Genomic DNA, 16,979 nt, shown 5'->3' on the forward strand with positions numbered 1-16,979 from the left:
GTTGTCCTTTCACAGTTTTGTAATGATGTCCACACTCATCTGGATGTGTGATATAAATCAATAAGTCATCAGCATATAAAGGCGCTTTACCTTTAATTGTTAGCACCACATACTAACCACACATAGAATTGGTTTGATGATCAAGGCAAGTAAGAGAGGGACAGAGGACACCCTTGTCTTGTCCCCTTACCAAGCTGAAATGGTTTGTACATAACTGTCAGAACTTAAGCTTCAGGGAAGTGGTAAGTAATTTTAATATATTTCATGAATGTCTCACCCAATTTCAAATTGTTAGCCTCATAGCGTAATTGCCAAAGTTATTATTTGGCTTGATTGAGATTTCTGTCTAACTATACTCTTGTAACGCTGGAATTAGGATTCATTGTGCCTCATTGCCTATATCCTCAGCCAATCAGAGTGTTTGTTGCAGTCCATAATCTCTATGTGCCTAAAACATCTATAAATTATTACCTATTAAGTCACTTTTATTTGTTATGTAGTCCATTTTGTGGCTTTTACTTTTTTAAGAAACTTGTTCATGCATCTGGTAGAACTTACTGTTACAGTATAAATGAGATATCCTATGTGTGCCAAGATATGCTTTTTTTCTGAAAACCTCAAAATATGACTTGGGGAATTATGCTATGAGGCTAACGATATGTTTCAGTGTGTTAAAAAGATATTCCTATTAGGTTCTATTGAATACCATACAAAATACAAATACCATACAAATGAAAGAAGATGGATCTTTTGAGAAAGCTCAATTACATTAAATTTTAAAGTCCACATTTACCATTGACAGGAAACAATGTGAATCATCACCACCAAGCGGTCCGGCTCAGTTCGATGCGGAACGGCATGTATTTTTTTGCGTTTCCATAGAGCAAAAGTAGGAAAGGGTCCCAAAAGGGTCGCTGGTCTATCTGTAGTGGATTTGAAACTAAATTAATGCTAAAGTTTTGTGAATATGAAGCTTTAGATCAGTTGATTTTCTGTATTGTAGATAGTTATTCATCTACTTATAACTTTAGGTAACTTGTAAAAACATAGCATAAGCTGTGGTTGAACGTGCTCATAAAACTTCGGGCTGCAGCCTATTTTAAAATGAGATCAGCGCACCCAGGATTTCTGGTTTAATCTAGTTTGATTTTAACGCTAGCTGAACTTTTACTTTATTTTTAACATGGTGAATTCTCACAGTACAGCTCTAAACTTTAATATTGTGTTGTATAAACTGTTCTAGACTAGGTATATTCTCATATTACCATACCGTTACGACTCAAAGCATTTCTGTATTCCATCAGCTGAGGATTTTAACTGACAGCGGTTAACATAATTAAGATGTAGTCATTCTTTAAAAAAGCAATTTCAGCTGAAACAAAGCCGTTTACTGCATATTCCCTACTGATTTCTGTCACTAATCCTCTCTACAACTCTGTGGCTGGACCAGCAGACTCACACTGACTGTGATGTCACATTTATAGCCTTTACAACCACCCACCAAGTGAGGGTGTTTGTGGAAACACAAACTATTTTGGGGTTTAGCGTACTAGACCATACCAAACCATACCAAACCATACTGAATCAAACCAGATCCCCTGATGGAAAAACAGCTATAGATGGTAGCCAGTTCTTGGTTTTGTAGTAATCTTTCTTTTTCTAGTCCCTCACTCAGAATCTCCATCTATGGGATAATAAATTTGTTCTGGAATTGTTTATGTAGGTCAAAGGCAGGCCATCTAGGCTAGGGGTTTCTGATTGAGCTTTGAATTGCCTTATAATTTCCTTTTGTGGTATTTCATGATCAAGATTGTTATTTTTCATTTCTTCTGAAGGTTGTAACTGATACATTTACAAAAACATCTGCACATTTTTCTTTTATGCCTACTTGTTTTTCTTTACTTGTACAAGTTAGGATGGAAACTTTCAAAATGATGATTTTTCTCATCAGACCTGAATATAATGTCACCATCTACAGTGCCGTGAAAAAGTATATGCTCCCTTTCTGATTCCTGTTTTTTTGTATATTTATCACACTTAACTGTTTCAGACCATCAAACCAATTTTAATACCTCACAAAGACAACCCAAGTAAATACAAAATGCAGTTTCTAATGATGATTTTATTTATTATGGGAAAAAGAAAAAATCCAAACCTATCGCCCCCCCCCCCCCCCCCGTTAAATCATGAGTCACTGGCCACACCCAGGCCTGATTACCGCCAGATTTGTTGAATCAAGAAATCACTTAAATAGAAACTGTCAGACAAAGTGAAGTAGGCTACAAGATCTCAAAAAGAAACGCATCATGCCACGATAGCACGTCCGGCCACCAGTTCGTGTCTTCAAGCTCAAGCGCTCTTGGGCTACGCAGCAGGACAACGACCCGAAACATACCAGCAAGTCCATTTCTGCATGGCTCAAAAAAACAAAACAAAACAAACAAACAAACAAAAACAAAAAATTAAGACTCTCCAATTTGGCTGAGTTAAAACAATTCTGCAAGGAAAAGTGGGCCGAAATTCCTTCACAGCAATGGAAAAGACACATCATCACCAGTTTTCGCAAACTCTTGATTTCAGTTATTGCTGCCAAGGGTGGCACAACCAGCTATTAGGTTCAGGGGCAATTACTTTTTCACATAGGTCTAGATAGGTTTGGATTTTTTTTACCTTTAATAAATAAAATCATCATTTAAAAACTGCATTTTGTATTTACTTAGGTTGTTGTTGTGAGATATGAAAATTGGTTTGATGATCCAAAACATTTAAGTGTGATAAACATGCAAAAAACTCAGGAATCAGAGAGGGGGCAAATACTTTATGACGGCACAGTAACTTCTTTTGTTGAATCAACAATTGAAAAAAAATGATTGGTTCTTATCGGTTTATCAGCCATCAGGAGTAGGAAATTATCAGTTATTAGTATCGGTTAAAAAAAATACTTATCATGCATCACAACTGACCTTAACTGAGGCCAGTGAGGCCTGCAGTCCTTTGGGTTTCATTCTGGGTTTTTTTGTGACCTCCTGGATGAGTCGTTGTTGGACTCTTGGGGTAATTTTGGTTGGCCGACCACTCCTGGTTGCCCAGATCTGCATTTCCATTTCATATCATAAAGGAAATAAATTAGCAGGAAATATGCCTACCTGCAGACCTCTACTTGTCGCAGAATATTTATTATTTAGCTGCTAGTTGTGTTTGCTGGCAGTGCTGTTTATATGCGTGATAGAGAGATGGCAAAAGTGGTTTTGTGTCTGTTTGTGTCCTGCAAACAGGACAGTAGATCAGGTTTCAACCTCAGTGTGTGAAACCTTTCCAAGAAGGTCCATTGGCCTGTTAGACTCAACTATTTTAAGATCAGCAGCTTTGCTATAAGGTGTTCATTCAAAAAACAGGAAACAAACCATAGTAAAATTTACTATTATCTTAAAATGACAGGCCACTAATTCTCAATGAAATTCCCTGTCTTTTCTCACCCACACTCAGACTTTTGAAGTTGTGGCTGAATTTTAAAAACAAATATTCCATTGTTGAAAAATTTTTACTTTCTCATGGTTTAAGAAATAAACTGCAGCCCATATGCTCTCAACTCTGGTGTCTGAGGTAAGACTGGATGAATATCAATGGGACTCTGACATGGGTCAGTAATCCTGGTCTTAGCTGAGAATCCCAACCATCCAGAGAAGCAATCAGCTGTGGTGATGTGTGGATAAAGCCTTAAGATCAACCTCTTTACCTCAGTTTTGGCCTGAGCTTTGCATTTAACATGGATCTCATCAAAGCAAATAGCAGACTGGCTGGCAAAGAGTAAGAAAGAGGCATACCAACAGGGAAGACAGGTATTGTTTTATATCTTACTTTGATACTCACAAACCCAAACGCTCACAAACACACTTGCTATGGAGATGGAGGCACAAAGACACAAACTGGTTGAACTTTTAGTTGCCTGTTATCTCCAGCCGAACTGCCACTCTCTATTTCCTTTAGTACTTCCCTGAATAGAGAATGGAAAGTACCTCACTGCCTCCTTTTTCCCCTGAAGGTTTTCAGATATGCAGAACAAGTGGTGACATGCAGGAAGATCTGTGGTTTAAAAACATCCTTCAGCACTTCTCAAGCATCACATGGGGCTTGGAGTCTTTGCTGAGAGGGTCCTGTGGCTGAACTTGAGTGACACAAATAGGTCAGATACAAAATAGAAATAAAATGTAAATGGGCCTTTGGTTTAAGGATGATTGAGACCAGCACCTTTAGCAAAGAAGCGATGTTTTTGACCCTGAACATGCTGACAGCCAAACTATTATAACCAATGTCCATGCCATGCTTGGGACAGTCGTTTACTTCCAGCTCCTCTAATTAGTCATCAAAGTATGGGCAAGATTTTAGTCACTTGGTTGGTTACTTTTCTTGTGCTGCGACAGGCCTGTTTTGAATGCTTCCACTGAATATTTTCTTGGGAGTCCTTAAAGACCCTGTAAAGTGAAATCCAGTTTTTGTCTTAACACACTGGATATGTTAGGATATGGTTGCTGTACACATAAAAACGCTGAGATCTACATGTGACAGATTTCTGGATTTAGACTGTTAGAAAGTTTTTCACCCCTTTCCTGGCTTGATTTCATGTGGGCCGGGCCAGTATGTAGGTTCATGTTGTCACAAGACCACAGTAGGAATGACCACGCCCCTCTAACACTACAATATAAAAATCACAGAGCAGTTCATCTCAGTACAGTCTGTTGTTAGCTGATGTCACTGTCTTTATTGAAAGTTTGCAGTCAGTTATATGCTGTTTTTTTTGTTCTGTTTTTTTTTTTTTTTTTTTTTTTTTTTTAAATTCGGTTTTCATTGACCAGTTCCGCAATTCCGTCAATGCGGAAATCATAGGGCCCTAGACTCTTTGTCTCAGATCACTCGTCTTTTCGTCTACTCTCTGTCTTTCTAATGATTGTATATCCGGGTCCAGGTCCTGTATCAGATCCAGACCCGGACCGCAGTCTGCCAGTTAGTGACCCCTGATTTAAAGTATCATAACAGAGAGGTTTGAGCCAGAAAACAGACTTTGTCTCTTCTGTGGCAGAGAGCCAGATAGCTGCACTCTGATCATAAGGTCAACATTCAGATTGCAACATTTTTTTTTTAATCTGAGAGGATCCTATTTCTTCTGAGGGGGCGTGGCTTCAGCTCATTCAATAGACACGCCCACACCATCCTGGAGCAGGGTGTACTGCCTCATTTTTCATGATTTTGAAGCCCAATTTTATAAACCTAGAGATGTTTTATTTGACTAAAATTTGATTTAGGGGTTCATAACACAGTCAGTGACCTGTCATACAGCAAACCTAAATACAGATTCATTTTCACTTTACAGGATCTTTAAAATTCAGCTTTGTCTGTTATTTCACTGCTTGCTTCAAAAAGCTGCCTTTTGCTATCATTCTTCCATCCTTATACTTCCATATACTACAACAGAGTCTGAGCAGAGCACTTAAAGGGATACTTCAACATTTTGGCAAACTCGCCCATTGCCATAATTCCTATAGTCTTAGTAATAGGTTTGCTACCTTTAGTTGTTTGTGCAAGCTATGTTTAGATCGGCACTGCCGAGTTCAGACCTGCTGTGCCAACTCAATGTAAGCAGACGGTATTTCCATCTTTCCCTCATCAAACTCATCAAATACAAAATCCAATAACTCCAAAATGCTCTTGTGGACAAGTAAAGGAGACAAGGAAGGCAGGAATAAAAACCTTAAGGGACACATCTGCAAATTGTCTTCTAAACTTTGCTGTGGACTGCAGGCCACATTTCCCCTAGTTTAGTGGTTCCCAACCTTTTTCAACTCAGGGCCCACTTTTAAGTCTCAAAAATTTTCATGGCCCACCCCCATAAATACGAGGCCATATAATGTGTTCTCAGAGCACTTTTTTTATTGAAGATTGAACACCTATAACATGTTGCAACACCTTCAGTAGAACAGTTTTCAAGGAGCTGTCCACCCACAAACACACACACATCAATCATTCAAGGAGCTGTCTGTAACAGGCTAATTAACAAATAATTCATAAATAACAGTATCCTTCAACAATGGAAAAATGCATTCTCATATATAAAAATTTGACATCCTATCAGATCCAAACAAAATCCAAATATCAAAAGAAGCCTATTAAATCGATAGGCTTACAAATTAACACAATCCTGATATAAAGATGATGTAAATTCTGCTCAGGTCTAGCCAGATGAAACTTCAAGCAACGGAATAACATCAAAGAAAAGAAATTAAAACATTGCACTCTTACTTATGGCTTTTTCCTTTTAAAATAAAAACTGCAGTGGATCATATTAAGATGTCATGGTGTTGGTGTTTGACACGCAATGTTGCAGAATACAACCAAAACCCAAATATCAAAACAAGCCAAAACACATTTTATTCTAATTGGATTTCCCTCCTACTCCCGACTCCCTGCATATAAAGAGTGCATGCGTCCGCGCTATATAGGCAACGTCTGCTGGCTCATATAGGGGCTTCCATCCCAGACGCATTTCCACAGCTCATTAACAAAAAATTACACATTGTGTTTTTATATTAAATCATAAGCTTACAAAAAACCATTGTAGCCTACAGATAGTGCAAAATTCAGCAAGAAATGTCTTGGCAGAATAAAAATATTTACATACAAGAAAAAGCAACAATTGCAACGAAACAAAATTAAAACTTTTATTAAGCTGCAGTGGATCAGTCCAACAACAGGCCAACAATATGTTGACTCACCTAATGAGACGGCTGGTGTTGCATGGCAGCAACCAGATGCTTGATGTCTGGCACAATGGATGAAAGTTTTAGTCAAAGATCTGGCTCAACTTTCAGTTTGTTTCTGTACTTGGTTTTTAATGCCACAAGTGCAGAAAATCCCATCTCACAGAGGTAGATTATTGGGAAAGGCATCAGGAATCTCACAGCTCTGTTGGCCAGATCAGGATACTCAGAAGCAACATGAAGCCAAAAGTTTGTCAGGTGCTTCAGTGAGAAGACCAGCTTCAGCGTGGTGTCACAAGAGAGATCTACGAGACTATCTTGCTCTTTTACGCTCAGGGCAGCGAGGGCCTCATCACTGTGGCTGGCAAATGGGTTTTCTATCCAGTTACACTGCACATCTGGGATGGTGAAGTATGCGTGCAGCTGGGTCCTCAAACCTTGCAGGTGCTCTCTGACAGCATTGCTCATGGTGATGGGAAGCTGACTCTGTTCCTTTGTCAGAAAATCGGCCAGATTTTCAACCGAGTCATACACACGTGGACAAAATTGTTGGTACCCCTCTGTTAATGAAAGAAAAACCCACAATGGTCACAGAAATAACTTGTATCTGACAAAAGTAATAATAAATAAAAATTCAATGAAAATTAACCAATGAAAATCAGACATTGCTTTTGAACTGTGGTTCAACAGAATTATTTTAAAAAACAAACTCATGAAACAGGCCTGGACAAAAATGATGTGACCATAGGGACATGTTCAACCAAGGTGTGTCCTCTAATTAGCATCACAGGTGTCTACAAACTTGTAATCAGTCAGGCAGCCTATTTAAAGGGTGACAAGTAGTCACTGTGCTGTTTGGTGACATGGTGTGTACCACACTAAACATGGACCAGAGGAAGCGAAGGAGAGAGTTGTCTCAGGAGATTAGAAAGAAAATTATAGACAAGCATGTTAAAGGTAAAGGCTATAAGACCATCTCCAAGCAGCTTGATGTTCCTGTACTACAGTTGCACATATTATACAGAAATTTAAGATCCACGGGACTGTAGCCAACCTCCCTGGATGTGGCCGCATCAGGAAAATTGATGACAAATCGAAGAGACGGATAATACAAATGGTAACAAAAGGGCCCAGAACAACCTCCAAAGACATTAAAGGTGAGCTCCAAGGTCAAGGTACATCAGTGTCAGATTGCACCATCCGTCGTTGTTTGAGCCAAAGTGGACTTCATGGGATACGACCAAAGGAGGACACCACTGTTGAAAACAAATCATAAAAAAGCGAGACTGGAATTTGCCAAACTGCATGTTGACAAGCCACAAAGCTTCTGGGAGAATGTCCTATGACAGACAAGACAAAACTGGAACTTTTTGGCAAGGCACATCAGCTCTATGTTCACAGATGCAAAAATGAAGCATACCAAGAAAAGAACACTGTCCCTACTGTGAAACATGGAGGAGGCTCTGTTATGTTCTGGGGCTGCTTTGCTGCATCTGGCACAGGGTGTCTTGAATCTGTGCAGGGTACAATGAAATCTCAAGACTATCAAGGTATTCTAGAGAGAAATGTGCTGCCCAGTGTCAGAAAGCTTGGCCTCAGTCGCAGGTCATGGGTCTTGCAACAGGATAATGACCCAAAACACACAGCTTAAAACACCCAAGAATGGCTATGAGCAAAACATTGGACTATTCTGAAGTGGCCTTCTATGAGCCCTGATCTAAATCCTATTGAACATCTGTGGAAGGAGCTGAAACATGCTGTCTGGAGAAGGCACCCTTCAAACCTGAGACAACTGGAGCAGTTTGCTCATGAGGAGTTGGCCAAAATACCTGCTGAGAGGTACAGAAGTCTCATTGAAAGTTACAGAAATCGTTTTATTGCAGTGATTGCCTCGAAAGGTTGTGCAACAAAAAAATTAAGTTATGGGTACCATCATTTTTGTCCAGGCCTGTTTCATGAGTTTGTTTTTTAAAATAATTCTGTTGAACCACAATTCAAAAGCAATGTCTGATTTTCATTGGTTAATCTTTATTGAAATTTTATTTATTATTACTTTTGTCAGATTCAAGTTATTTCTGTGACCATTGTGGGTTTTTCTTTCATTAACAGAGGGTACCAACAATTTTGTCCACGTGTGTAGTTTGACTGGTCGACACGCTTAGCCCACAGCACCAGTGTTTTTTTTATGGTTGCACCCACTTTATTCTGGACATTGAACATGTTCACTGCTGTCCCTTGAAGAGCGAGGTTAAGTCCATTTAAGTGGCTGAAAATATCAGTCAGGTAACCCAACTTAGCCAACCACTCAAAATCACTGCAGCGATGTGTGACTTCAGACTTTGTGTTGAGAAAAAACACACGCACTTCATTGCGTAACTCAAACAGCCACTGCACTTTGGTGTGTAATAGCAGCTAGTGATGATCATTACCCATCTCTACACATAACACCACAAATAAACATGTTTGCAGTGGACAGCTCTTGATGAAGTTGACTGTTTGACCACCTCATCTAAAACAGTCTTCAGCATTTTCACATTTTCGCATATTGGTGTGCGGTTTTCTCGCCTTGGCTATGAGTTGGGAGACCCAAAAGGACGCTTACACAGCCTTAGTGTTCTTGCTGCTCATACACTCGATTACCTTCTTTTTACTTTGATATTCCCTGAGCTTGTTCTCAAAAAAAATGCAGTGGCTTGATCACATACTATCCATGTTTTGTCTCTAGGTGACAGTGCAGTTTACATGGCTTCAAGGCTTCATTTGACAATGTCTCAGAGCACAGGATGCACAGCAGTAATGGTTCAGCTTCTGTGCCTGTCCAAAAAAATCCCAGCGCTAAGTACTCAGCGCTGTACTTTCTCCGACCTCTTCTGTTTTGTTTGACGGCGGGGAGATCGCCCTTATTCACCATCAGTCTCTTGCCTATCTTTCCTTTTAATTCTCCCTGTTGCTAGCCAGCTGTCCATCTTTATACTCCAGTTTCAGCCATCAGCATCAAACATAAACAAGTCAAGTGCAATGCAGTCCCGCTGCAAAGTGGTCCGGCCGATAACAAAAAAAGTTCCTATCTCTCATTTGCTTGTCACATGTCAAATACTTGAAGGAAAAACAAAACAAAATAATGAAAAGAATATATGAACATTTTTAATATCCTTTTAACATTTAAAACATCATTCTGTATATACATGTATTTATCTCAGGTCGAAATATCAAAGTTACATACCTTATACTCAAAAACTCTGCGTTTAATAACCACAAGAAATTCCAACCCATTAGAGAGCATTTTTATTGCACACCACAGATTTTAGCCTGTTTGTTAATGAGCTGTGTAAACAGAGACCAAACTTGATGAGGTCTTGGTTGTGAAAGCAACTGTACTCATGGGAACCTTCAGCGCAGCAGATTTTTTTAAGTATAAATCTTTGAAAAAAAGTCACCAAGTTTTTTGTTTTCAGGGAATTGTTTAACTGTAGAGAGTCAGATTTTCAAAACTCTGTTTAAAATGTTGCTTTCTACAAAAAAATACAGTTTATGTTGCAGTAAATAAAAAAACAGGACTTTTTTTTTCTTTTTTTAAGTAAAAACTCTGACTGGCAGTATGTTTGTTTGTTTGTTTGTTTGTATCTCTTTTAGCCCACTTGGGCTATTCTTCCAAGAGTCCATAGCATAAAAAACATTACAAAAAATATAATAAAAACACATTACAGTATAACTCAAACATAATACAATATAGAACAAACACAAACCCTAAAAACATACATACAACACATAGATGACATTATACACACAAACAAAACTTATACCCATAAAAATTACATAAAAGCTATACCCTCAAATCACAATCCTACAGTTGCAATAAAAAAAGTTTAAATACTCCTTAAAAGAACACCCCTAATGTTTTGTTTAAATTTTTTTTCTGGTAAGTTCCTAATGAGATCAGGTAAACCATTCCATAACTTCACAGCCTGAAAACAAAACATCCTTTTACCAATTACAAGTCTAGTCCTGGGTGAAACATAATCACTTATGCTAGCGGCTCTTGTGTTGACTAAATGTCTGTCTTTCACCTGCTGGAACGTGCTTATCAACAGTCTTGGCTTCTTTTTAACATGTAAGTTATGAAATAACTTACTTCTACTAACTAAACTTATTTCTCCTACTCCAGCATTACCCCAAACAGCAGCACAATAATTCACCTGACTTGCAATTAAAGCGTGGGTCACTTGTCTTAATATTTTTGTGGGTAAATATTTAGCTATTCTACCAACCATAACAGCAGTCTGAACCAGCTTCTTACATAGATTAGATATATGTGGTGTCCAAGACAGATGACTATCAAGTTGAACACCTAACAGTCTAGTCTCATCTATTTGTTCTATCCTTATACCATCTGTTGTAAGCTGTAAACAGGGCAGATTTTGCCTCTTCTTCACAGAACCTAAAAGCATTACTTTTGTTTTCTTTATATTCAGTACCAGTTTGTTCATGTCAACCCAATTCTTAATTGTTTCCAGGTCTTGCTGCAGTGATGTCTGTATGTCTACACATGAATACCTTGGTACATACACAGTAGTATCATCCGCAAAAATCGTCATTTTTGATCAGCTAGAGCATATGAAATATCATTTGTATATAGCAGATAAAGGAGAGGCCCAAGACAACTGCCTTGAGGAATGCCACACTGTATATTCAGAGGAGAGGAATAAGATCCATTTATAAAAAACGATTGTGTTCTTTCATTTAAATAAGCATGAATCCAGTCAAGAGCAGTTTGTTGGAACCCATAATGAAGGAGCTTTTTTAATAACATACTATGATCTACCAAATCAAATGCTGCACTAAAATCCAGAAATAGTTACACCAACATATTTTCCCAGATCAACTTGTTCTAGCCATTGATCTGTCATCTCAATGAGAGCAGTCTCAGTGGAATGGTCCTTATGGTATGCATGCTGATTGGCAGAGAATAAATCATTAGTTTCCATATATGACCAAATCTGAGCACTGATTATGCTTTCCAGTATTTTACTCAGTGCAGGTAAAAGACTAATGGGCCGACTGTTCTCAGGGGAGAGAGGTTCTTTACTATTCTTTGGAATAGGACATACCTTAGCTTTCTTCCACACTCTAGGGAAATGACCAGTGTCAATTGACCAATACAAATACCTCAAGGGGGCAGCAATCTGGGGTGCAGCATATCTCAATAATCTGTTGTCTATTAAATCATAGCCTGCAGCTTTCCCATCTGGAAGTGACTCTTGCAATTTCATAACCTCCTCAGTTGTTACAAAGGAAAGGGAAAAAGAGCACATTTTATTTAACATGATGTTGTTATCAATCAGGTCATTGAGTGTTTCTTTAGAACTGGAAGAATCTGTCATTTTTCTTAGTCTGTTAATTTTGTTTTCAAAATAAGCAGCATAATGATTGGCAACATCGACAGGCTTTGTGATCACTCTTCCATTCTCCTCCACAAATGATGGATACTGTGCAACATTTGTTCCCAACAATCCTCTGACTGTATTCCATGTCTTTTTAGAGTAATTTCCACACTCCGTGAATGCTTTTTTATAAAAAGAGGCCTTCTTACTGCGATTTAATTTCAATGCATAATTGCGTAATTTTCTATAGATCTGTTGTTCAGATTCTAAATTTGATTTTAAAAATGTAGCTTTTGCCTCATTTCTTTCCGTAAATACTTTGTTAAGTTCATCATCTATCCATGGAGCAGAACAAGCTTTGACAGTCCGTTTCCTAATTGGAGCATGCCGATTCATCACTTCAGTTAAGAGTTCAGTAAAGCATTCAGAAGCATAATCTAAATTGTCCTGTAGATATATTAATTCCCAGGGACATGCAGCTAAATCCCTCTTAAATTCCTCACCATTAAATCTTTTAAAACTCCTCTTTACTATTATTCTAGGTGGTCTCTTTGGAATCTTTGATATCTTAGTTATGGATACAATATTGTGGTCTGACCAACCAACAGGAAACACACACGCACTTGAACACTGTTGTGGTACATTAGTAAAAATCAGATCAATGCATGTCTCAGTACGTATGCCATTCCTTATAGAACATCTTGTTGGATTCCTGACCATCTATTTCATATTACACCCCTCTGTAAATCTCAGTAATTTAGTTTTGTTGCTATTCTTGTTATCAAACCAATTTATATTCAGATCACCCATAAAGAACACTTCCTTATTGTCATTAGTTGCATTATCTAGACTAGTAAATAAGTCATCTAAATAGTTCACATTTGAACAAGGGGGTCGATATGCACATCCAATTATTAGAGGTTTTTGATAAGGTAGATGTATCTGTACCCATACAGCCTCAAGGTGATTCATTGTTAGATCATCTCTCTTTTTAAAAGGCAGATGATTTTGAATATACATTGCCACATCTCCGCCATTTCGATTCCTATCCTTTCTTATAAAATTATATCCATCCACATGGACTTGCCCATCAGTGATAGAACTATCTAGATGTGACTCAGTGATAGCTAGGACATGAATATCATTGATTTTCAACATGTTACAGATCTCATTCATTTTATTTGGTAAACTACAAACATTTATGTGTGCAATATGTAATCCTTTCTTAGGTAGCATTAAATTAACAGTACCGATTTGAATAGTTGAATTTGCCATAGTTTAAAACCTGCATCAGATATCCATCCACATCAGAATAACCAGGGAGTTGTTTTGGGGTCACGATACAGTTGATTATTTATGTACAATTTGTCTGTCACTAAAGTGACGCGATCATTTCAAAGTCTGTGTTCTTTCATTATGGGATAAAGTACCTTCCTCCTGTTAATAATTTCATGGGGAAATTGGTCATTTACTCCAAACTTTGTACCTTTAAGTTGTTTTCCTCGACTTTTCACAAGCTCCTTGTGTTTCAAATGTTCAAAATTGGCAACAATGGCTCTTGGTCTGTCTTTCAATACTTTACCCATCCTGTGGACTCGGGAAAAGTTGACGTCTTTTACCACTTCACCTAGCAGTTTCAGCTGTTCAGTCATAAAGGTCTTCACAACAGTTTCACAATCAACACTGTCCTTCTCTGCAATTCCTGAGAAAACCAAGTTGTTCCTCATAGAACGACACTGTTGATCAAGCAGGGGTTCTGACAGGCGCTTGTTCTCCTTTTCAAGCACATTCACCCTGCTCTCCATATCCTGCACAGATTTCTTGAGGTTCCTGTTGTCACTCAGCAGTTCATCAATTTGCCATTGACTGTATTCAAGGCTAGCTTTAAGTTGATTCAAGTCTTTCATCATAACCTTCAACACATTCAGTTTAGCAAGTCTATCATTAATTGACTTCAGGAGCCTGGTCTCAACCTCCATGATCCCATCAACTTCATCCTCATCACTTACTTCTTCAGAGGGTGGTCTTTTAGGAGTTGATTTGGTGGCATCAGCTGCAACACCTTGCCACTTTTGCTCAGCTTTCTTCTTTCTCCTTCCAGTAAGATTACTTAATGAGCTTGCTCATTTCCATCTGGGCAAGTTGATATCTCTCCTCAATAAATTGCTCAAGGGATTCTATTGTTTCATTTGAATCCAGCTTGTCACAGTAAGGAGTATTCACAGGTCTTGTTCAGGACCAGGCCTGACCAGGCCTCACCATACACCATCAGCCCAGGCCTCGTGCAATCAATCAAAAATCTCCAAGTGTAAAACTCATCCACAGCAGTTGATCAACTGAGATGAACAGAAATCTTATTCACACAGGTTGATATAACTGTCAGCGTGAGAGGAGCTGCACAGGAACATGTGTTTAAAATATTTTGTAGTTTGTTCACTTGCAAAGTTGACCAATCACAGCTTTCAAAAGAATGTCATACCTAGCAACAGGCTGAGCTAAAGCCTTGCACACACAAGATTTTCAGCCTGAACATCCCCTCTTTAACTCTTAAGTTTATTTGATAGATTCATCAGAGTTACCAGCCTCAGAAACATCAAATTAACAGCCCCTGAGATTACAGCCCACAAAAATGGTTCACAGAGTTCAAGTAGAAAACACATCTCAACATCAACTGTTCAGAGGAGACTGTGTAAATCAAGCCTTCATGGTTGAATTGCTGCAAAGACGCTACTGCTGAGGAAGTACGACAGGAAGAAAGAATTGCTGGGGCCAAGAAACACGAGGAATGGACAGTAGACCAATGGAAATCTGTATTTAGGTCTGATGAGTCCAAATGTGAGATTTTTGGTTCTACCTGCAATGTCTTTGTGAGATGCCGAAAAGGTGAGCGGCTGCTTTCTATACGTGTGGTTCCCTTGTGAAGCATAGAAAAGGAGGTGTGGGTTGCCCTGATGGTGGCACTGTTGGTGATTTATGTGTAATTTATGTGTAATTTGAGTGTTTATAGTGCACCAACAATGTAATAATAATAATAGGCCCAACTTATACAAACATTATCTAGAGAAAATAAATGAAATAAAATATGTTGAGTAATTTCCAATGACCATAAAAGGAAGGATACACATTATTTTCACCTTAAGGTTAAGGTTAACTGTCAACATATGTGAAGTAGAATAATTTCAACACTGAGTTTCGGGGTATTTCAATCCCACTGTGCGGTGTGAGATGCTGTGTCCCTCTGAGAGTCATTGAAACTTAAACTTATTCACTGATAAAAGGCAGACAGGTGCCCCGAAGCTGTACAGGACTGTGTGTTGGTGGTTTGCGTTAATCAGCGAAATCCTGGCTCCGATCTAAGTGTTAAAAGACTCTACAAAAGCACACACAACGGCGCCTGGATCTTTTCCCGGAATTCCCAGAAGAAGGTTGCACATTCACGCTGAAATGACAGACTGACTGCAGAGGACAGGAAGGATTAGATTTTTAAACATGACAGCAGCAGGATGATTGGTCAAGAATAGTTGAGGCAGATTAGGTTAGTTTACAATTTAAGTGAGTAAATGTTCATGACCAGCTGATTACAGAGCAGGAAAAAAGGGTTATGATCAAAGAATGAAAGGATGAATTAAAAAGTCTTCCTGCTTAAACTTGTGCTAAACTTCATTTTACACCCACTCCCTACATTATGTACTTATCAAAGGTACTTCTGACAAACTGTGCCCCCAAATGTGTGCTGGTCTTAAAATAAGTTTAGTTCCACAACTCAGTGTTGATTACAGTGGGTTAGTTATAGGTCAGAGGGCTGGTTAATCGTAAGCTTTGGGGTGGGGTGGGGTGGGGTGGGGTTAGCCAGAGGACCAGAGGATTCTTGCCACTACCTCCTTATTTCCTGCATAACCTTAGGGAAATTCCTGCGAGAGCCAATGCCATCCAACACCAAGCTCTTCGTGTGAACCTAATGTGCTCTCACTAATACAGGCACCAACATGTAGTTCAAGTTTGCGTTGACTATAATCCTCAAAAGATATTAAGCATGTAGTAACAAAGGATTCCAGCAGTAAAAGCAAAAAACCTTTTCTGTCTCTGATATGAGGACACAGGACATTGAAAACCTGCTCTAAATTATCTGTTGAAACATTTAGATAGAACCCAAGTGCAGAACACAAAAATGATTTAATAATCAAGAGTACAAAAATCCCAAAACAATGTCCAAAACACAAACCAAGTCAAAAGGAAAGATCCAAACAGAATAAACCACTGGACCAATCACTGTAAACACAATCACCAAGAGACATGCACTGACACTGAAGGGAAGCAACACAGCTAACACAGAAACTAAATAGACTTAAAAGGATCTGACACAGATGTGACAAGACACAAGTCAAACTGGTCAGGGCAATCTAGTGAAAGGTAAGAGAAGAAGTCAAACACAAGGGATGAAAACTACAAAAATAAAGGAAACACTGAATTCAATAAGAGAAAAATATAAACACAGAAAAGCACAAGAAAGGAAATATGACAAAATAACACATGGAGTACTAAAAATTAAAATGTAGGAATAAATATAAATAAATATTTCTGGGGCCATTGCAACTGTTTTTGCTTGTGAGCATTGGTTAGGGGTGGCTGAATAGTAGTTTTATGCGCGACTGCAAGCCTCTGGAGGATCCTACAGCTTGAGGTTCATGGGACTCCAGAGGCACCAGCAGCTTCAAATACCTGTTTGCTACTTTGTAATGGCATTTTAGCGGCTGCTTTCTTAATCTGATGAATTTGTCTGGCAGAAACCTTCCTCATTATGCCTTTATCTGCATGAACCTGTCTGTGCTCTGATCAGCCACAAATA

The 16,979-nt window shown here is 38.6% G+C and overlaps 1 protein-coding gene across 1 annotated transcript in view; it reads left to right on the plus strand.

The window, feature by feature from the left end:
* The window catches only part of spon1b (spondin 1b), a 45,792-nt gene that overhangs the window by 10,956 nt on the left and 17,857 nt on the right, over positions 1-16,979 (plus strand). The window lies entirely within an intron of this gene.

Source organism: Cheilinus undulatus, linkage group 9, assembly GCF_018320785.1.
Source record: "Cheilinus undulatus linkage group 9, ASM1832078v1, whole genome shotgun sequence".
In the NCBI taxonomy this organism is placed as follows: domain Eukaryota; kingdom Metazoa; phylum Chordata; class Actinopteri; order Labriformes; family Labridae; genus Cheilinus; species Cheilinus undulatus.